The 24,437-nt window shown below is 40.3% G+C and overlaps 1 protein-coding gene across 1 annotated transcript in view; it reads right to left on the bottom strand.

Moving 5' to 3' along the window:
• ALDH18A1 (aldehyde dehydrogenase 18 family member A1) overlaps positions 1-20,845 on the bottom strand; it is a 103,139-nt gene extending 82,294 nt beyond the window's left edge. Inside the window, exon 1 of the mRNA XM_063435179.1 lies at positions 20,796-20,845. The gene's annotated coding sequence lies outside the window, so the exon portion shown is untranslated. The remainder of the gene's footprint in view (positions 1-20,795) is intronic.
• Between the last annotated feature and the right edge of the window lie 3,592 nt (positions 20,846-24,437).

Consider the following 24,437-nt stretch of genomic DNA (forward strand, 5'->3'; position numbering starts at 1 on the left):
GTCAGGGATCCAACACGCAAAGTACAAACAGGTACAGGGTACGTATACCGGACCTTAGAATGGCCGGACTAACGTACAGAGAGTATAGAGAATGGTCAGAGACAAGCCGAGGTCGAGGGAACGAGAGGACAGGTAAGCGAGTAACAAGCCGGGTCAAGGATAACAGAGGTAAACAGAGTAAGTCAAACAAGCCGGGTCGAAACCAAAAGGATAACTGAAAAACACCAGAGCACTGTGTGACTAGACAGGCTAGAACCACGACAGGGCAATGAGCAACAGGGCGAAGTATGTTTAAATACCCTGGCTAGAGAGGATAGACACGCCTCCGACGAGTCCTGATTGGTCTCCAACGGATTGAGTGACAGCTCGTTCCGGATTGGCGTCATGACGTCGGTCTCCGGGCACCATGCTACATAAGGAAGTAACTCCCTCGCGGCCGTCGTCTATGTGAACGGGTCGACCGCGAGGAACAGGAGAAACATGGCGTCCGGACGGATAAACGTCTAAGTCTCTACCTCTCTCGGAGGTAGAGACCTCAGGTACCCTGACAATAATATAACCACAAGGTGGCAGAAGAATATAACCACACAGGAAATAATATAATTATTGAACACAATGATACTAAGTGATCTATTAACAATATATACAGTGCTAGAAAAGCAAACGAAAATATATATATTCATATACATATGCTAGTAGCAAGCAGAGCTAAGTGGTAATACCTGTCCTGTAAGAGATAAAGTACACTATGTCACTAATATCGATAAGATACAACGTAATATCATAGTTGCTATGCTGTGCCAGGGGGAACCCTCGGTTAAACAGTGCTCAGTCTCTGTATAGCAGCTTCTAGAATGTCATTAGCAAAGGTAATGGTGATAGGAATGGTAAGCTGTCAAATCTTATGTCTGATCTGTGCCTTAATGGGCACCTATACTAAAGTCTGTAGGGCCAGTACTAGCCATCTCTAATCGGAAGCCCTGATCACTATCATCATACCGAAGTGCATGAGGTAAAGGTAATAGTAATACTTTTAGTTATATTGGCAAATCTGTGCCTTCGAGGTGAGTATTTTCTTATAATCTATAATTTCTATAATCTTCAGAAAATACTCATTATGACTGTGTTGGAATTTCACTGAATTTACAACCCAGTCAAGATATTTACTGAAATTCCAACCCAGTCAGAGTAGGGTCTACTTTGTCTCTATATATTTCTTCCACCTGACTTTCCCCAACTCTGGGCGATGCTGCAGAGTCAATCCCGACATCCGTCACCGGTGATGGCTGCAGGGAATTGTCTCTGTCCGGCCTTTATCCCATTGAACAGCACTGCAGAATTTGTTGGCCCTTTATAAATGTTAATAATAATCGTGTGATCCTCCATAGACCTCAATACTGTACACGAGAGCCCAGCAGTGATGTCAGGAGCAAAATAGGACCCAGAGGAACAAAATGGCTGCACCCGTGCAGGACAAGTTCAGGCTAGTAGGGTCACTGTCGGGGGTCTTTGCGAATTCAGTAAAGTTCCCAGACGATGACAGTTCCACTTTAAAGGAATGTAAATAGGTATGCCTAGCATGACCTGCGTTCTATAGTTGTCAATGGACAGTAAGAAAATGAGAAAATAAAAACATAGGAGCATACAGAGAAAATAAGCTTTGAAAAAAAGAAATGAAAAATGTGAGGTAAGAAAAAGACCTAAATCTGTCACAGAGCTAGTATGATTTCACAGACCAAATGAAGTTCGTTGCTGCAGGGTGATGAGACACAGGCCTTCGGTGAGTATTTACATGAGTTAGTAGGACTCTGCTTTCCTGTTGAGGAGATTAAATCACTGTTATAAGCTCTGTCCTTTTCATCTGGAACTCGGCAGGGAATGCAGAGAAGAGGAGAATATTATTATTATTATTATTATTATTTGCATTTATATAGCGCCAACAAATTCCGTAGCGCTTTACAATATTATTGGAGGGGAAGAATTAACAATAAGTGAGACAATTACAAAAATTTACAGGAACAATATGATTAAGAGGACCCTGGTCAAACGAGCTTCCAGTCTATAGAAGGCAGTGTATAAAACACTGAATCAATGTTTCTGTTCGTCCCCATTTTAAAGGTGTTCGCTCGCTTATTATAGCATTTGCTTAATCGTTAACATACTTTTAAAGAAAAGAGCATCACATAAAAATGTAAAACAATACAGGTGACTTTCAATGTGTTATTTAGCGGTATACTTGCCAGAGAAGTGACAGTACCTGGGTAATCTTGACTGACATTCAGAGTTTTCAATGGACTCATATGTTTGAAACCAGACTTCCCTGATAACTGCATAGTTAAAATACAACTCTTGTCACCATAAAAACGTCATCTAAATTAAGTTGCTATGGTGTCAGGAGGCCCCTAGATGCTTTCTTACCTTACAAAATTCAGTGTAAGATTAGTAGAAGACCGATATGTTTGAACGTTATCAGCATAGAAGTGATATCGGAAGCCAAAGTAACTGATAAGTTACCAAAGGAGGTAGTATAGATTGAGAAAAGTAAGGGACCAAAACTTGGGGAACAACAACAGAGAGAGGTTGCGTAGAAAAGAAATAACCAGAAATGGAGACACTAAAAGAGCGCTGGGGTAGGTAGAAGAACCAGGAAAGAGAGTCTTGTGGACCTAGGTTGAAGGATGAGAAGTTGATGATCAACAGTGTTGAAAGCAGCAGAGAGATTAAGGAGAATTGACCACTGGATTTTGCAGCAAATAAGTAATTGGATAATTTGGTCAGGGCCAGATCCAATTTTTTTTTCTGGACACAACGGGTACACAAGCTGATGGGCTGCACATGACCATATGTTGAATTCCTATGCTTCCTTAATCAATCAGCAAAGTTAAAAAGTTGCCATCATTATTATATATTTTATATTAATATGAAACATATAAATGCTTCATATTATAGAGCACAACACGTTAACCAGTGTACTTCAAAATGAAGAAGCAATGTGTATCCATAAAAATATATAACTTTACTATATCAGTGGCTGCCTCAAGCACCAGATTTCCAGATACTTCTGAAATTGAGTTTTAGGAAGCACAAAGTACCACCAGACAGGGGCGCCGCTGATTGCCTAGAGAGGTCAGCTCACATTCTAAGCCAATCAATAGTTCTCCATTTGTAAATAAAATGAATGGGTAGCTACTGATTGGCTTTTCAGCTGACTGCTCTACCAAATCAGTGGTGCCCTTGCCCGGTGGTAGTGCATGCTTCCTGAAACTCTGTATCGAAAGCCGTATGCTGCAGGGGAACTGGTAAATCTGGTGCTGGAGGAAGTCTTTGGGGTTAAACCATTCAAGAACGGTTTAACCCATCAAGGTAAGAAAGCACCCTGGGGCCTCCTGGCACCAATATTTCTTAATTTAGATGAAGTTGTTATGGTGACAGGAGTGTTCCTTTAACTAGATATTGCTGAAATAAGATATATATTTTGCAATCAGATCTATAATCCTTCAACGCAGGAAACCCCAAACATTGACCTTGCTGAGTTGATGCTTTTATTAGGCCTGGGACATCTGGAGGAAATGTTGCAATGTATCTGAAAGCAAAAGACAAATTTGACTTCTTCTTCGTGTGCCCTTTGGTTGAAAGTCGGACTGGTTTGCTGACAGTGCATTCCTATATGCCCATCAAATCCACAGATATAGTCAAGTTATATATTTTTCGGGATGCACAGTGCTTCTTCATTTTGAAGACAATGGTTGAAATTGTTTGCTCTGTAATATGAAGTATTCATATGTTTGTTTCATATTAATATAATAATCATGGCAGTTTGTCAGCATTGCTCACTGATTAAGAAAGCATAAGAATTTAACATGTCATATGCAGCCCATCAGCTTGTGTACCGCTTGTGTCCAGGAAAAATTATTGGATCTAGTCAAAATATCCAATTACTTAATTGCTGCAAAATCCAGTGGCCACTACTCCCTTCTAATCCTCCTTGACCTCTTTGCTGCTTTCAACACTGTTGATCAACTTCTTCTTCTTATCCTTCAACCTCGGTCTACAAGACTCTGCTCTTTCCTGGTTCTCGTCCTATCTCTCCCAAGACTCTTTCAGTGTTTCCATTTCTGGTTCTTTCTCTACTATTCAATTCCTTCAAAACTAAATTCTCAAGCACTACGGCTTCCATGTCTGTCAGAGACACTACGGCTCTACCTCATGCTTGCTGCCATGGTGTTCTCTTTGATTCTAACCTGTCCTTTACTCCTCATATCCAGTAATTTACTGCAAACTATGTTTTTGAGATGTTGCTTCCATCTCAAAAACATAGTTTGCATCCTCTCGTACCTAGTACTAGATGCAAATAATGTGCACATCCATGCTGCTATCATCTCCCACCTGGACTACAATCTGCTTCTCAATAGTCTGATGGACTCCCAGCTCGGTCCGTTACAGTATATCATGAATGCTGCAGCAAGGCTCATCTTGTCCTCCTGCAGCTCCCATGCCTCTCCCTTGGTCAGACCTTAAATTGACTTCCTATACGATAAAGAACTCAATTAAAATTTCTGGTACTTTCTTACAGAACTTGCTCCTACCTACCTATCCTTCCTAATGCACAAGTATGTGCCATCCAGGCCCCTATGCTCTGCAGAAGGCCTGCATATATTCTCTGTTTTCATTTGCATCTCTGACTCCCACCATCAAGGTCTGCACTATTCCTGTGGAACTCCTTTCGTTGCTCCAATAGACTCTCACCTGGTCTCCATTTCTTAAAAAAAAAATCTGAAATCTCACTTCTTCAAGAATACCTAACAATTAAACTGTTAGCAACTTTTCCTCCCCACATCTCACTAACCTACCTCTTCTCCTAAACCTTCATTGGAAACTATTCTAGCTACCTACTTTTCCATTACACAAAATACATCTTACCCTTACCTCTTGTCATTTTAACCCACCCCCTTGGAATGTAAGCTTGTTTGATCAGGACTCTCAGCACCTCCTTTTCCTGTATGTCTAACTTGTCTTGTTGCAACTACTTCTCTGTTGGTCCAACCTTTTACAGCGCTGTGGAATTAGTTGTCTTTCTATAAATAATAATAGTAATAATCTGGCATCAGTGAGTCAGATACCAACATAACATCTAACATCTAACCTTTGCAGGCTCTCTTTAAAATGAAAATAGTTTAGGCATTAATATTTATTTTATTTAGGGTTGGGAGGACTTAATGAAAGGGCAGTGCAAGTCAGGGGTAAATCCAGAGCCCGAACTAATCTTATTATATGATATTGTAGTAGTTAACTAAAGTTAAATAATATAATATTTTCTCTCAGTTGTTTCTTCTAACGGAGCCTTCATTCAGGCTTACATTTGACTATATTTGCACCTCGGCATGCTTGAATCCTGTGTTTACATGCTGTGGATCAAAATGTAAGACAAAAAACATTCAATAAATAGAAATTGGGAAAAAAAAAAGATACACAAGCATGCATACAGACATGCACTTATAATGACATTCCATATGCAAATAATTGGGCAGACTAGATGAGCTGAATGGTTCTTATCTGTCGTCACGTTCTATGTTGCTATGTTTCTCATTTATCGTATGGCCAGTCCTAATTTAATGTATGACCAGTCCTAAGAGAGCCTGCAGTCCAGCCTCTCTTTCTAGTGCTACATGCCCTTCATGGGCAAATTAATTGTGTTAATAGTTTCATAACATATACATGCCCTCCAAGTCAGGTCTGCTAGAAGTACAAAATGCACCATTCTGCCTTCCAGTACTTTCAAGCACAGAATTCATCAGCTTCACAGAAACATATGGAGATCTGAAAACCCTGCTTAGAGGTGACGTATATACTGTACATGACCATACCCATAATGTCTACATAAAGGGACAAAACACAGACACAAAAAAAACTATTTGCAAAGGACATATCTATTGTAAAAAAAAATCTAGAATCAAATAATTCTGAGGTTTGAATAGAACAATTGCACACAAAAGACATGTTGTATTGCAGAATTTACTGAAGCTTATAAATGGAATAATAATAGTGATTACATAGGTCGAGTGACTGTTATCTATTGAAATAGTGTGGTTTTATGAATAAAAGTACACCATTAAATTGCAGCATAATAACAAGACAAAAGCGGAAGAAGTCAGATCAGTTGGCAGAATGGTCAATAATTCCTTGCACACAACACAATGCAAGGCAAATGAAGTGGACACAATGCACAGCTGGGGTTATTGTTAAATGGAAAGTTAAACATCAAGCACAGTATTATTAAATTACAACTTAAAGGAAAACACTAAAGAGTGAGGAATACAACTCCCTCCCCCCCCCCTGTGTGTGCCATAAAAATAATAAAATAAAGGGTTCTACACACCTTTTTCAAATGCTGAGTCTCCTTCGAGTCTGCTTACCACTCCTCCTGCGACATCATGGAGGAGGTATAAACGTGTGAGGGGTGCAGTGTGTGTGATTGTGAGCGTTACAGTGCATGTTGAGTGCAGTGTGTGTGATTGTGATTGTGAGCGGTGCAGTGTGTGGTTGTGAGGTATGCAGTGTGTGTGGGGTGCAGTGTGTGTGATTGATTGTGAGGGGTGCAGAGTGTGTAGTGTGAGAGAGACTTTGCATGCTAGGATAAGGGTCTGATTTTTAATTTTATTATATTTATTTTATTTTAATATTTTGTAAGTGTCCCTCCTCTCCTGCTTCTTATCTACATCCAGGGAGGGGGGCAGCATATTCCCTGGTGATCCGGTGGCACTGTATTCCCTGGTGGTCCGGTGGTGCTCTAGGGGCTAAGAGCTAAGAGCAGCTCTGCGGGATGAAAGCTCTTCCCGCGAGTCCTGGCACCACGTGGAATCGAGCGTGCTGAAAGCCGGGACTCGGCCAGCCGCGGAGGTGAAAGCTGAGTGCCTCCTGCCCCCCTTCATGCTGCACAGTTCTGCAAAGACCTGGTGAGGAAGATCTTTGATCTCCCCACCGGGTCAGTATGTATGTAAGGGGCCGAGCTGACAGGGCTGCTTAAAGGATTTCAAACATATTTTCACGGGGGATCCGCCATTGTGCTACCATGTCCTTACAAGAATTCTGTGTTTTAAAGATCTTGCAAACAAACGCAGTAACTACAAGATGTAGGGAAATACCCTTGATCTTATTTTCTCTTATTCATGTACATTATCTAATATCTGCAACACTTCATTTCCTCTCTCTGATCACCACCTCTTATCATTTGCTCTCAATTACCCCCTCACCCAACAACCTCAGCCTAACCCCTCTCAGCTCAGGAGGAACCTTAACTCTATTGACCTCCAGCAGCTGTCGGCTGACATTGATTCACAACTGCTATCCATCCCTTCCCTCTCCTGTCCCTCACTGGCCATCTCCACATATAACACTACCCTCACATCTGCCTTGAACACTGCAGCCCCACTCCAAACATGCACCTCGAGGAGAACGCGACCCCAACCTTGGCATAATAAATCAACACGCTATCTGCAGAGTTGCTCCCGCTGTGCTGAACGCTCCTGGAGGAAGTCCCGCACCCAGGCAGACTATCTTCACTATAGATTCATGTTGCTTTCATACAGCGCAGCCCTTGCCCTCGCCAAACAGTCCTACTTTTCCTCTCTCATTAGTTCATGCTCCCGCAATCCCAGACGTCTCTTTGACACTTTTAATTCCCTTCTCCGCCCTGCTGTGGCCACCCCCCAAACTAACCTTACAGCTGATAGCTTTGCATGTTTCTTTACTGACAAGATTGAACAGCTAAGGAAACAATTCTCCCCTCCTTGCCGTTCTCTTTCTCAACCACACATAAATCATGCTTTCCCTACCCTTCAGACTTTCTCCCCAGCTACTGAACAAGAGGTGGCTGCGCTTCTCCATTCCTCTCGCCCCACCACTTGCCCACTCAATCCTGTCCCATCTCACCTCATCAGATCTCTCTCCCCTTGTCTTGTGCCTATCCTAACACACATATTTAACTGCTCTCTCTCTTCTGGCACTGTTCCTGCTGACCTTAAACATGCCACTGTAATACCTATCCTGAAAAAAACATCTCTTGACCCGTCCTCCCCCTCTAACTATCGTCCCATATCCCTGCTCCCTTACTCATCAAAGCTTTTGGAAAGACTTGTCTTTACCCGTGTGTCTCACTTCCTTAATTCCAACTCTCTCCTTGACCCTCTTCAGTCTGGCTTCCGCCCTCTCCACTCTACTTAGACCGCTCTTATCAAAGTGACTAATGACCTAATCTCCGCTAAATCCAAAGGTCACTACTCCATATTAATTCTCCTTGACCTCTCTGCTGCCTTTGACACAGTTGATCATGCTCTCCTCCTTCAAACTCTTCAATCACTCGGTCTCTGTGACTCTGTCCTCTCTTGGTTTTCCTCCTATCTCTCCCAACGCTCATTTAGTGTCTCCTTTTCCAAGGATACCTCCTCCCCTCACCCTGTCTCGGTTGGAGTTCCCCAAGGCTCTGTCTTTGGTCCCCTTCTATTTTCTATTTATACTGCCTCTCTTGGGAAACTTATTGCCTCTTTTGGATTCAACTACCACCTGTACGCTGATGACACTCAGATATACCTCTCCTCACCGGACCTCTCCCCTGCCATCCTGCAACATGTCACTGCTTGCCTCTCTTCCATCTCTGACTGGATGTCGTCACGCTTTCTCAAACTTAACCTCTCTAAAACTGAACTCCTTGTCTTTCCTCCTCCTAATACTGATCCTCCTCTCTCACTCTCCCTTCAAGTCAGTGATATCCACATAAGTCCATCCCTACAAGCGCACTGTCTTGGCGTCATACTTGACTCTGGTCTCACCTTTGAGTCTCACATCCAGTTTCTTGCCAAGTCCTGTAGGTTCCAACTCAAAAACATAGCCCGCATCCGCCCCTTTCTTACGCAAGATGCTACCAAGGAGCTTGTCAATGCTCTAGTAATTTCCCGCATGGATTACTGTAACCCTCTCCTGATTGGTCTCCCCAAAAGCCGTATTGCCCCGCTACAGTCTGTAATGAATGCTGCAGCTAGACTGATTTTCCTCTCCAGTCGGTCCTCTCACACCTCGCCCCTCTGCCAGTCCTTACATTGGCTCCCTGTATCCTATAGGAGTCAATTCAAAGTGCTAACCCATACATTTAAAGCACTGAACAATTCCAGCCCCTCTTATATCTCTTTACTGATCCAGAGGTATGCCCCTCCTCGTACCCTCCGCTCTGCCCGCAACACCCTCCTGACCGCTGCTCGCACCCGTACAGCCAACTCGCGCTTGCAGGACCTCTCACGGGCGGCTCCTCTCCTATGGAATAACTTGCCTACTGCCATCAGACTCTCCCCTAGTCTTCAATCATTTAAGAAGGGCCTTAAAACCCATCTCTTCAGGAAAGCGTATGGCCTCCCAGAGTAATCTCTCCCTTACATACCTGTCTCTTGCTCTCTCCTATGGGGCAGTGCTTTGCTCTCTCCTCCAGTTCTGCTTCACTCCTACTTGATATTTCCTATCCTAATGTCTCTAATACCCCACCTCCTATAGACTGTAAGCTCATTTGAGCAGGGTCCTCTTCAACCTATTGTTCCTGTAAGTTTTCTTGTAATTGTCCTATTTATTGTTACATCCCCCCCCTCTCAAAATATTGTAAAGCGCTACGGAATCTGTTGGCGCTATATAAATGGCAATAATAATAATAATAATAATGTATATTTTTTGTAACTACTAGATGCATATGCGCCTTATCCTGTCCAGCAGCAAGCATATGATACAGTGATGTTTGTGAATTGTATTTTTAGATTCACAGTCAGATTTTAGAAAGAGAGATTTGGCAGCTTGGTTTTTGGCAAACTTGGCAATTTGAGAAAACCAATAAAAATGGGTTTTCTCGAATTGCTGTCATAAAGCAGGATCTAGTGGTACAGTACAGATTTGTCACCCTTCTAACACACCAGGAAACAATAAGAGAAAAATTCTCAAGAAATGGAGACACATGTACATCATTAACATTATTGCACCATGTGAGGCTAATGTTGGTCATATATGAACATACAATTTCACTTAAAGAGGCTCAGTCCTAAAAATAAAATATTTGTGAAATACTCACATTGACTATTGGAATTTAATTGAAATTCTAACACAATAAAAATATATCCTAAGACAAAATAGGTACTAGGTTGTCTTATGATCAAGCCTGAAGTTGACAAAACTTGACAAAAGGCATAGATGTCTTGTAAACTCCTACAAAAATTGCTGGCGACAGCTGTTGGGAACAGACATCTTCTCCTACGTTATGAAAGTTGGGCTATGGATGATCTATAGACCTCCGTTCTGTACTCTTCCGAATGTTTGAGAGTACAGCAGTGAAGCAGCTGATGGTAGATAAAGTTCCATTAGCTGTAGTAAGAAGATGGCATCACCCACAAGAGAGTGGTTTAACTAAGTAGAACTTCCTTTAGCTTCAGCCTGTGATGCCGCACACCAACTGGGGATCTAACCTTTGGACGTTTTTGCAAAATTTGTGAAGACCCTCTAAAGGTAGTAGAGCCAATTTAGAGCATTCTGCATACGGGCTACCCAGGGAGGCCCTCTCCCAAGACTATCTGTTATACACATCTTAACCAACAGAATTGTCAGCAGTCATCATTAATATTATTTTCAAACTTTAATGCAGACCCAAATACTCCCTCATGATCTCTTGGACATGTCGGCATGATTTTAAGTTAGAATATGTTTTTTAAAAAAATCATAATAAATATCCCAGAATCCATTCAGGTATCACTAGAGCAGAAAATAAATTTCAGGCATTCTGAACACTAAGTGAATGTAATAAAATAACCTTTGCTTTGCCAACTGATAAAGTGGAATACTTTAATAAGACTGTTAGTAACACAAACAGAAAACTAAATAACCATATTCCCACTTCACTGGTCTTTCAATGTACGACTAGCTCAGGGAAGGAACTTGATAACACTCCAAAATGTGTGTATTGGCTAGAGACTGCATAAATATTTAACTGACCCAACAAAAAGCCATGCACGTGACAACTGTAACAATAAAACACAAATTCAATCTATAGCAACCTAAACTTACATAATTGCTCAAGGTTGTCAAGTTAAATATGGAAAACATTCAAACTTTCATAAGAATTGAAATGGTCATTAGTGCAACATTTTTACTTAAAAATAGAAAAGTTCTCTTTTTTTTGTTTCCTGCAGAGGGGAACCCTGTAAACTATTTTGTGTGTTTTTTTTGTGTTGGCATGGAGACTAAGTAAGCAAATTCCCAAAGTAAAATAAATAAAAGAGTATAGTAAGATTAGGGGGGGGGGGGAGGCAGGAGGATGTTAGATCTCCCTGGGATTGAGGGAAAAACAATAGGAAAGGCTTGTCTGAAATTCGACACAGGCGAAACTATCATTAACAACATATCAATCAGGATATGTTGTTAATGATAGAATGTGTTATATTATGGTACAATGTGCTTTGATGTACGTTTATTTTACATCAGCCGCCCCAATTTACAACACATCACAAAATAGCTCAGTATGTGCGTTTTGCGTGCTTTTTTTTAATACCAAGGGAATAGGATATGGACTTAAAATAGCACTTAGGTTTGATAGTAATTTACTCTAGTAAAGCACATGCAGTTTCGTTTGATTTTCTTGTGGAGTACAGGCATTGCCTTTACTGTGAAAAATCCTTTGGGAGGCTTATCCATGACTTTTGATTGAAAAATGTGTGGGTTTTTTTTTTCTCACTGTGGCCTTGCAGCACTCTCTCAAGTGATCCTTTATTAAGGTTCCAAAGTAAAAAGGTGAAGTTTGGGCCACACACATGGCCTTTCTCAAACCCAGTGTTGCACATTATTCATTCTTTGACAGTGTGTTTATATTCTGTGTTCACATGTCTTATCACATGATCTAGGTAACTGAGAGTGGTGCTCCTCCCCTTTGTCAATTAGAGTTCTGCTTATACCTACACTGTTTGAAGTTACCACTGGGTTTGAGAAAGGCCGTGTGTGTGGTCGAAAAATCACTTTTCTTTCTTTTTTTTGCATCGTTATAAAGGATCTATGGACTTAAAGGTTTATGCCGGACGTTCTTATTCTTTCTCATATAAAGTGTTTAAAAGTAAAATAGTAAAAAATGCCAACGCAAGATTTTTTTCAAAAGCATGCATGTATATAAAGAATCAGAGACACCTTTGGCTAAATGAAACTGGGCCATTTTTTTTTTTTAATGGCCCAAATTATTACATTTGTACACAATATAAAGCAGGCTTCCCCAAACTCCGGCCCTCCAGATGTTGCTGAACTACAAGTCCCATGATTTTATGAATGAAATAGGCTGAGAATCATGGGAGTTGTAGTTCCGCAACATCTGGAAGGCCGGAGTTTGGGGAAGCCTGATATTGAGTATATTTTTCCATGGAGTTTCAGGCCTCCCAGTAGGAAAAAACAGTTTTTATCTTTTATTGCCTTTTAATTTTTAATATTTCCTGTATATCTAAGCAAGCACAATATACATGTTATTACCTGTTCGTTCTATTACATTACTATAGACCAGGCATAGGCAACCTTCGGCACTCCAGATGTTTTGGACTACATCTCCCATGATGCTTTGTCAGCATTATGGGTGAAAGAGCATTATGGGGGATGTAGTCCACAACATCTGGAGTGCCGAAGGTTGCCTATCCCTGCTAGACACTGCAGAATATTACTTTTAAACTTCCTTTACAGATGATGAGGTAGCAATCCTAGAAACATAAATATTGCCTGAAACAATACAAACTTAGTCCATAATACAAACTCATTTATTTCATACTAAAATAGATATTTAGTAATGCAAACCCAAATCACTCTCTAAAATGCTTTTATTATTATTATTACATTACTAAAGATGCTTAGTTTATTATGATAAAGTAGAATGTTTGTGCTAAGTCAATGTGTAATTTTTAGATTTATCTCAACAAATGTGACCCTTCCATAGCAGAAATGGAGCAATTAATATATTACACAGCTGCTTTAGTGGTGAACTGACAGTAGGCATGCGAGGCAAGTTAATACTTAGGAGTAAAGTTAAACACCCAGAAACAAACTTTAAACAATCAGACTAATGTTTCCCTGTTAATGGAATCATATTGTCTATGCTGTAATGTTTTAGCCTAGTACTATGGTTCTATTCCTGTAGATGGCATTTAGAAGAATGTATTCACACATCTGTTTACTTGGGAACAACTCCTATTCGGACCTTAAAGTGAATCCAATCTAGCATGTGTAAAAGTTACATCTTCACTAGTGTGGATATTAGTATGGGCGTGTAGCTCTATTTTAATATCCATCAAGCAAGCGTTGGTTTATGCATCCCTGCAACATAGCAGGTGTGTCCTGATGGAAAACCTAATGAAAACACACAATCCTCAGGTTTTACAACAACGTAGAACAGGAGAGGAGTGCATCTGGGCTGTACACTACTTTTGCTCGTTTTTTGCCACTGTGAAAAGTGCATAGAGGGCTTTCATGTTTTTTTGTTTTTTTTTAGAATACTGTTATTGTCAGGATCCCGCGGGCGGCTGCGAGGGGAGGCTGCAGTCCGCTTGCGGCACTCAACCTCCAGCCGTCCGCGGTCCCCTTCTTGCAATGTGTTCGGCGGGCGGCATCCTCCCAGCCACGGATGCCGCCCGCGCCTTCCTCCACGTCCCCCAGCGGCAGCATGCATGACGCTGCACGCTGGGAGACCGCCCAATTTATTACACGCCGGGGTCAGCCACCTGACCCGGCGTTAAAGGCACAGTGCCTCAATCACAGTGGGAGGTCTAGATACCTCCCACGTGTGATTGTTAATTCTGATTGGAAATTATCCAATCAGAATTAACCTTATGGTTTAAATACGTACCTTTCCTGTTCCTCCCTGCCCTGTTGTGGTCTTTGCTTGCTAGTATTGCTACTGAACTTGTGTTTTCTGGTTACGTACTCTATGGCTTGTTTATCTGACTTTGTGACTTTCTCCTACCCTTTGACCTCGGTTTGTTTCTCGTTATTCTGACTTCTGGTTCCCCTTACTCGGCTTGTCTCCTGACTATTCTTTGTGTGCTTAGCCCGGCCACTCTAAGGTCCGGTACTGCACCTTTTCTGTGTGTGTGTGTGTGTGTTGGCGTGTTTGGTTCCCCGAATCATGACAGTTATCTTTTCAAACCTCCTAGTTTTGCAGGTTGTGAAAATGGGACTGGGCTGGTTAAAGCTAGGGTTATGCCAGTGAATCAACTTGCATCACTGGCAACTCCCAAAATTGGCAGCCCCATCTGGGAAAGGGAGACTGGACCACATCACATTACGAGCACATCTAATGATGTATTAATTATGCATTTGTGCTGTGCTGGCTGGGTACAGTTCTCTGATGTCCACAGATGGGAGACACCACGTAGCAAAATCAGGATGCGGGGACAGGACAGTGAAAACCTGTCCTGCCTAAACTTTGGTCAGAGTTAAAACTGATATTGCAAGCTGCATAGAATCCATCTAACTTGAAGCAATTCTTTTGCTCAAAATACACGTACTTAATTAGATTGCAGAAAATTACATTTAAATGCAAACCAGCTTTTAAAAGAAGGGTCTTGAGGCTCACAGAGAATATCCATGGTGAAACCGCTATGGGATTTGGGCAAGTTCCTTGACCTGTTTAGTCTTCTGTATGTTGATGACACAAACCATGCTACATCTTCACAGAAAATGAGAGAAGAGATGCAATTGTTAGTCTTTATGAATCTCTGTCTCTGAGGTCCACAACAATACAAGATTTTACAATGATGAAGCACTGAACAGCTTTGTCAACAGTGGGGGGACTGGTATGGCAAATCCTGAGAAATTGTGATTGTGTGAGGAAGTCCTTTGTGGATGACACGCGTACGACCTGGTACTATAATAGCTTATATATTTTTATACTTTTAAATAAAGAAGACATTTTTCTACTCTACAATCCTGAGTCTGACTCTGTCATCTTCGGAACAGGAGGAGTGTTTTTTACCCCCCATCCACATCACTGGAGGCACCTTTGGGTGATATTATTTCATCCTTCTTGTGAGTTATACTCCACATAGCGCATTTACATCTTATCAAACAGTGTTACACTATTATTTTGTTTTGTATTCATTTTGTAGATCTGCAGCTGTATCCTCTTTTGTTTGTATACATACAGTATTTAAAGGGATTATTGCTGGGAAATCCCTGGAGGAAGCTGTCACCACTATCCATTGAGATAAGTGCTGTCCTTTCACTTTCCTATTACATTTAGGTGTTAAGTGACTGTTTTTTCTCGTATATACATAAATTACAGTTAGCCTGTCTTGGACAGTGAGGCCATAGGCTGTCTTCTGAAGAATGGGACAATTTCCAATTGTTTTAGTTAAATATCTTCATTGGATTACTATTTGCATATCTGTTAGTTGCTGGAGGGTGTAACAATCCAGAATCAAGCTGTGTTTAGTAGATATGATAGATAAGGTAGTTCTGTGCTCAGAACTACTTTAGAAAATGTCCCGCAACAAAGTTTTTCATTTCCACCCTGTTAATATTTTGAAACCTCCTGCATCTCTATCTAATGCTGTGATCTAGAGCAGGGGTTCTCAAGGACCCCCTACCAGTCCAGGATTTAGGGATTACCTGGGTGTGTCTAAGGAGTCTAAGGTGTTTTTTTCTTTTTCTAAACACCTTAGACACACCCAGGTAATCCCTAAATCCTGGACTGCTAGGGGGTCCTTGAGGACTGGGTTGAGAACCCCTGATCTAGAGGCTCTAGCAGGCTCCTAGTATATGTCTCAGTTATTAGTCCAACAAAAGCTATGGGGTCAAGGTCACTCATGGACTCTCCCAGCTCTACTGACAAAGCCTTCTTCTCACTGGGGCAAGTTCACTACACATAGGTCATCGAGCAGTGTGTGTGCCTATCAGATCCTAAGATGTAGCTGTCAAATAGGGTTATTCACTAATGTGTGAAGGTCAGGAATTCAAATAGTAGTTCAGACAGAGAGCTTTCGGTTCTCCATCCTTAGAAGTGGAGGCAGTCAAATGGTTCTAAATCTGTTTTACTACTTACACTAGGGAGCACCAGGGTACGACTGGCACTATAACAACTACAGTGAGCTGTAGTGGTGTTGGTGCTTGAAATGTGGCTTTATTGCAAAATCCGCTTTGAAATCCAGGCAATTCATACTTAAGGGAATAGGTCCTGGTGAAGCTGCCTGCGTTTGTACAGAGCCGTGCTTATATGCCTAAGGGGCTTATTCTCCACAAAATGAGATGACAACATTATATAAAATTGCAGAATTGGGGGAGAAATCTAACCAAAATCTTCATCTGGAATGTGTTTTCGGCCTCACTTCAACACATGAAAGGCGGCATATTTTGCTATGTGTGAAATAATTAATACACAGCACTCTTACAATATATTAGAAAATATTTAATTTCAAAGTGATAATCCCTTCTCCCACAAGAATATTCCTAAACAATGGAGTTTTCCAATAAAATGTTTGAAATGAATGAATTGGAAATAAATCCACATGTAACCAGTAAAACCTAAAACTGGAGGTTAAAACGTAATTACATGGATACATTTAAAAAAAAGAATTCTATTTCCAATCAATCTCCCAGCATGACCCAAAATGAGAGCAAGGAAGACAACGCGGACTTGTCAGTGCTTATTCATGGTGAGTTGACTGAAAGGGGATGTCTACACCAAATACATGCACCCCCAGTTAACAGGCAACTTGACAGTCAATAAACAAGCTGTGTATATGCAACTGCTGCTAAAGCCATTTTCTGCAAAGCTTTGATGATATCATTTAATGAATGTTATTCAATGCTTGCAATTTACAAAGGATACAAAATTATGCAGTTTGCAAAAAAATCTGCAAAGTGTGTCTTTAAATCAAGAACATCATTACATTGAAAATGTGCTCCAACTGCTGCATTGCTCATTGTATAAAAAGGTCGATTTTGGTTTTTCAGCATAAATCCATCCTTCCACTATAAGCAGATGGGGAATATGAGTCAGTCGTATTGTGCGATGGGCAGACAGCTCCATTTCCATTCTTTGCAATCTCCCTCGGAATATTGTATTTAATTATTGTGCTTGCAGGTACAATGATACAGATCCTGCAGTTTTTGTTTTAATTCTAAGTACAGTGATTCATTCACTTGTATTCATCATTGTATCCATCTAAAGGCCTACCCATGCCGTATCTGAACAAATAGCACTTTGAGCTTTCTTGCTGAAAATCTTAGTGCTTTGTTGAAGTTAAAAAAAAAAAAAAAAAGAAAGAAAAAAAAAAAGCTTTTTATTATTAAACTTAGGAAGTTGAAGGACAAGCAAAACAGAAAAGGCTAAGTGTACAATTCTATTACAAAGCTGGGAACCTAAGTCAGGATTTGTACTGTTTCTCCAGCCTTTGCTTGTCCAGGTACCAATGACACCCCCAAAATAACTATCTATTGAAGGGAGACAATTGGCATTACTTGAAATGAAGCCATTGCATATAACATTGGGTTCCATAACTTGGGTTGAATTTTTTTCTTTCATGTAATGGACGGTTTTCTTTTAAATTTATATTAAAGGGGCATTCTAGGCATCTAATTTCCCCCAAGTTGTAACCTTGCAGCTGAAAACATTGCTGAGTTTAAATGCCTCTAGTGGCTGTCACTCAAGTGTTTCCAATGAAATAGAAAAGTAAAACTCTGCTATTTCTATCAGATGGTATCAGAGTGAACTTTTTATTGGCGCAGTGTGGTGTTTCGTTACGCTTGCGCACAAGCCTTTCCAATGCTTTTTCTATGGAAATAAAGACAGCTCTCCATGAGCGCACCCCAACAGGTCTGGACCAGTTCCGTTACTTGCAGATATGGGCTTTCTATAATTCGGGTAAGGGCAGGCACTTCTTCCATAGAGAGCTGACACAGTTTGAGTCAGTCTGCTCATCTCAGGAGCACATTGGTAGAGGGTCTCTGTGTTAAACACCATGCTGTTGACAAGTGGGAATAGACAGCCACTTAGGTTTGCTACAACATGGGAAAGGGAGACCGGGGTGATGCTTAAAGACCAGGAGTGGGAAAAGATATTCATCCTTACCCATAAGTGCTCTATCAGTTCTAAATTTCAGGAAATGAGCTACAATCTCTTGACAAACTGGTATAGGACCACAGATGTGCTACACTGCATGAATACGGAGATATCTATTGATTGCTGGAGGTGTGGAAGAGATGTGGGCACTGGGCTTCACATTTGGTGGTCCTGCCTTGTCCTCACGCCCTTCTGGAGGATGATACACACTAAAGGGAAAAAGATCAGATTCCAACCTACCATTTCTGCCACTCCCTATGTTTCTACATCACACAAACTCTCCCATAGATGCACACAAAAAGTCCCTAACCAAACACCTATTGAATGCCGCAAAGTCCCTGATTACGCTGCACTAGAAACAGTCGGGTGCGCCATCCTTCCAGCTATGGGTCGCCAAGGTGGAGGAAATGCACAATATGGAGTAATTAACGGCCATTAGGGGCAGCTCAGACAAGTGCATCCGGACTTGGACCTCCTGGTTGAAATATGTAACAAGATTGAGCATTGTGCTTTAGATGTCCTTTACCTTTGTATTGCTGTCCTTTGACGCCCTCTGCCCCTCCTATCCAATTGGCATCTGAAAGACTTGATTATTAATGAAGCGTACACATGGCACTCCCTTCTGAGGCCCCAGCGACCCCATGCGTTCCTTGGGGTTGGGGATTGCTGGAGATGGGGTGATGCTGGATTGTCATGTTGTGTGAGGGTCTGTTTTGGGTTTTTTTTTTTCTCAGTTTTTCCTTCACTTTCCAATCTTGTCCATCTCTCTCTTTCACTTTCCTAACTTTCTTATCTTGCCTGTTGAATAACTGCATTACCTTACCTTACACTCTACATCCCTTTACCAAGGCTGTTACCAACATTCTATTGTTACCCATTCATTTAAGCTTAACCTCCTTCTGATTCGAACACGCCATAATCTCTTGTTACCCAACACGCCATGAACCTCGACAGTTACCCAATTTCCTCGTTACCCACTCACTAGACTTAACAGCTTTCCTGGAGGTGGGCTCTTGAGGTGACAGGATGTGATGGATTTCATTTTTTTTTTACCAAGGACTCTCTGTGGATTTACCGCAACTGACTGTGCTGTATACCTCATTGTTGTTCTGTATCTTCCTGCAATTTCCTATGTCTTTTTTTTTCTATTATAAAATAATAAAGACAAAAACAATTGTATATGTATACATATAGGGGAAATGTAACAAAATATCTAAAATCCTGTGAAGTGACAATATTCCTTTAATGGGTCCATGATTATGTCACATGATTGGTGATAGATTTTGCAAACAACACATTTTCGAGTAGATTAACACTAAAACACCCACAGGCCAGACTCCACTGGACATAAGACTAAGGAAAAGATTGTACTTTTCCAGTAATATCGATACATACCAGTATTGGGTGCTGTGATAGGCTGAAAGTGGTCAGCTGACACTCTCAGACAATCACAACCATCTGTTGCTCATTCAGGCTAATGCTACCTCATTAGTCCAAGCAGTACAGATGAGGTGGAATTCTCAGGACATTCTTTTAGCATTAAAACATTAAAAACAGGACAATGCCAGGGGACTCCAGACACTATGACCATTTTAATGAGATGAAGCAGTTACAGTCCCCTAGAGTGTCCTTTTACTTCTCACAAATCAACCCTTACTGTACAATAATGGACAGTGTCCAATAATCAACCAAACAATCCTTTCTCTGAGTCATTCTCTTTATAGCTATAAACAGAGCAATTCCTTGTTGGGTTATTCAGTTACTGCATTATCACATAGGGTTGCCACCTGACCGATATTTTACCGGCACAGTATTTGGGACTGTGTGGCTGGTGCTGGTATTGCAAGAATGCAGGCAATGCAGTGGCTGGTATTTCTGTGTGATGGAACTCAGAGGCTCTCCTAGATCTGCATGTATCTCTCCCCATAAAAAGCATGCTCTGCCTCTGCCTCCTTGGAGGGGGGGGGGAGGGGGTGGGGGGGGGAGGGGGGCTTGACAGAGGGGCACTATAGTTGCCCTTTAACGTAAAAGTTTAATTTAGATTCGACAAATAAGTATACTGCCCACTTTTCCTATTTTTCATATTTCTCTGAAAAAAAGGTGTAGGTGTATAGCAATGTTTTTTTACCGCATTTCAAACTCTTCAGCAATATCTTGCTGTCTCTTTGGTAGTTATACAAGTTCCCCTGCTACCAACTTCCCCTTACTTTTAATTAAATATCTCTAAAATGTTTGTCAAGTATTGCTCCATATTCCAATAAATCATTTGTCTGTATAATACATATTGGTTTTACTCTTGCATTTGAAAGATTAAACTAGACTATTTGAAATGCTGTCTTGATACCAACAAAAAGTCCCTTTACCAATGAGCCTAAAAGTCACACTTTAAACAGAAAATTGCAATTTTAGTTCAGATTGGTTTTTTTTCTGTACTAATGTAGTTAAACCAAGCTAGCCGGGATCTCATAACTCCATTCCATATTTATTACAAAATAAGATAACATGACAGTTGTGAATTGCAATGATATCTACATTGTAAAGCGCTATGGAATCTGATGGCGCTATATAAATGGCAATAATAATAATAGTAATAATACATTTATGATTCTACTTAGTCTATATGTCTGTCTATTCTATTCTTTCATCTTGATAGTCTACGGTGTCAAAGAAAAATATTGAGCATCGGACTTACGTGCTGTTTAAAAGTAGATTTATTCAGTTTGCTCCAAAAATATTCAGTTCATCATCGCATATCACGAGAGAACAACTCTTCTTACAGCTTCACTTCAACAGCTGCTAACCCAAGTAGAATTTGGGCTCATAACCCTTTACCCACCCAAATACATTTATATATACATCGCAAAAATGCAATTCTGTTAGTTTCTGATCAAAAGCAAATGACACAGCACTTCCATGTACAAAACAAAGTGGCATAGAGACGTTTAACCTTTTCCTTGATACCATTTATTTTACTTTCCAAAACAGATATAAGCTAATTATACCATCTGTTGCTAATCACTAAAAAAAATCTGTGTGTGTCTCTATACAAAGAAAAATTTAACACATATATTAAAATGTATGCCAAGTATAAACTTTTACCCACTTTGAGATGCTATAAGATGTGCTGTCTTATATATTTTTATTGCTGTCCTCGGGGCCGTAAATTAAAAGCAGCCCTTGATAAAAACTTTTATACCAGCCCTGTTATACATCTTATTAGCATAGTGTGAAAATATAATACTGGTCTCTTTATAAATTCCTTACTATTGGTTGACTCTCAATATTTGCATATCTCCCCATCATCAGATCACAGGGTTCTTTTATCCAATATTTTCCATGTTCCATATCTCCCTAAATAACAAAAAATTGTTGTGACTGTTTGATGCCATTCTCATAGTTGCGGAGCCGGAGAACAAACATATATTTATCCATTTATTTGATATATTTTATAGCATTTTTGTTATTTTACAGTCTCTGCAAGGGAGATAAAAGATCTACGGGTCAAAATATATCTTGAAAATCAAGACTATTTTTTGGCCATAAAACAGTCAAGATGTGGGGTACCTCTGGACTCGCAAAGAGTCATCCTTCATCACTCAGGAAAGGGAAAAACCTTCTGTAGATGAAACCTCTGAGGAACCATGGCTTGAAGGATTACCCTTCCCTCTGGATATTGAGAGGTAATTACAGACTTTTCCATAGAGGTAGAGCATGCTTATTATGAACCATATACACTGATTAACAGACAGACTGACAGACAGATGGCAATAAGGAATGAAGACAGCCATAATGACAGGAAGACAGGCAGAACAACAAACAAACAGAAAGATGCGCTATAAAATTAGAAAGGTATACAGATAGTAGGCACTTTTCCTGTCCTCTTCCCTATTGCCATCTTCTCAATGCGCCACACAAAATTTTATAGGGTGTTCATCTTTTTTGAAGAAAATCCAGCATTTGATAAAGGGTATGCGAGCAGTTGTGCAAAATATAATGCTCCCCAGTTAGAACTTTCATTGCTCTAGATCAAATTAAGGGTAGTCAAGCTTAAATCTTCATACACATCTCGTTGAGGCATAGACCTCTATGCCAATGAGATGGTATAAAACTGATGGATACCAGGTGAAGCTTTGTCAGAGCATACAATACATCTGGAAGGAAGTAGAATGTTTAAGCAGATATAACAGCATTTGCAATTATAGATCACAACATGACATCACTTTGCTATGATTTCACTGCTAAGGATCACTATACCTGTGAAATATTATGATTACTCATCTAAAGGGTCTGCAATAAAATATAAAAGGTGGCTTCCTAATAATTATACATTTTATATCACTCTAAAAGCATACCCTGAAATCTCCACCTCTTTCTGACCTGTTGCCCCCTTTAGAGATAACATATGTATTATTGTAACCATATATATACCTTTATTCCCAAACCTTCCATTTCCACTCCCCCATATAATGATTCCCCATTGCCTCTTGCGACATTCCTCCAGTTACTTGGTATGAATGGGATATAATCCATATAGAGAACAGGTGAGATTGAAGAACATCAAACCTATTTATTTTTCTAGCTTTTTGGGATTTTATGGAAGTTGATGCTTAAAATAAATCCAGGGATCCCATGTGTGTGGAAATTGGGTATGGTAAAATCATCTGCAATGTCAAAGCACAACTCTTAGATGAGTCCTACACCAGCAATTCACCTTGATGCTTTCAGCCGTAAGGCAGTATCTCTAATAAGGGGTATTCTTCTGAACCCCTTCAAATTAATTAACCATTACTAGGGCACACATGGGACAGCACTGTAAAATGGCTGAGTAATAAAAAAACAGAAAATCAAAAAAATACACAGAAATTTAGCCTGAGCATTAACTCCCAATACTTAAAGATAGTAGCAATGTTACTTACATGTTCATGGAACCTGCGCGTTCCACAATTTCACATCTAATTGATACAGACCTGCGAGTCTAGCACTACTCTGTGATATGCTATATTCTATACAAAATTAATTTCTCTTATCTAAAAAAAAAGCTATTTAAAAAAAAAAGGACCTGCTTATCTTCTCTAGTGATCTGGATTTCATGTCTGTCAGTGGAGAGTTAGGTGGATCCCTGGTAGTCCAGTGAAGGAGGTCTATCGTCTGTACCGGTATAAGGTACAGACCACTCTAAAAGCGCCCTCAAGGTTCTGATGCTGGTTGTGGCATTCAGAGTCATTAAGAAACAATGGGGGGACGAGGACACCATGAGTGTACCTTTAAAATGATCTGCATCTCATATTGGTACAGACCACAATGCTCCCACAGTGAAGTGAGGTGGCCCAGGGCCATTCCGGGAGATCTTTTAATCTCCCTCCAAGCTTGATGAGGACCTGCTCTGAGTTCAAGCTCCAAGCCCCAGTCTGAGCCAGGCACTAGGCCACCTTGGTAGCCAATGGGTTATCTGGCTCTGCTCTCAGTTATCAATCCAGACACTAGCACAGGCTATATTTTGTCAGCAGTACATATTGTACCTCTACTCCCTTTTTAATCTCCTGCCAATCCCCTGCCAGTTGGTTAATTGGTTTCCACCTTTACATATATACCAATCATCAGATTGCATAATTCATTTTCTCCAGTGTTTTCCAGCTTTTTGTTTTTAAATGTATTAGATGTTATTAATTTGTCCCTGAATAAATACACACTATTTTGAGCTTTATATACCTTCCTCATGTTTGTACTGCACCAGCATACACACCCTCTACTCTTGATAAATTTCACCCTATCCCTGCCATATCCAACCAGCTAATTTCCTAAATAAAATAAATTATAATAATAATCAAAAGACATAAATACATTTTGGCTTTTTTTTATTTATTTAAGTATATTTTACAAAATGTATACTTGTATAGTCTTTAATAGGGAGATGGAGCAAAAATATATCTAGGATATTATTAGAAACTTGGCAAGATATCATCCAAACTGTTATTTATCCATTTATTTGATCTATTTTATAGCATTTTTGTTATTTTACAATCTCTGCTAGGGAGATATAAGATCTAGTAGCCAAAATATTTCTTGAAAATCATTATAATATTTGGCCAGAAAACAGCCAAGATGTGGGGTACTCCTGAACTCAGTCATCCTTCAGCACTCAGGAAAGTAAAATCCTCCTGTGGAGAAGTCCTCTGGGGAACCATGGCTTGAAGGATTGCCCTTCCCTCTGGGAATTAATAGGTAATTACAGAATTGATTTTAGAAGCACTGCATGCTTTTAAAAAAAATTACATTTTTTTTAATGAACCATATAAATCGATACACAGACAAACTGACAGACAGATTGGAAGGA

Source organism: Pelobates fuscus, chromosome 10 (genome assembly GCF_036172605.1).
Source record: "Pelobates fuscus isolate aPelFus1 chromosome 10, aPelFus1.pri, whole genome shotgun sequence".
Taxonomy (NCBI): Eukaryota; Metazoa; Chordata; class Amphibia; order Anura; family Pelobatidae; genus Pelobates; species Pelobates fuscus.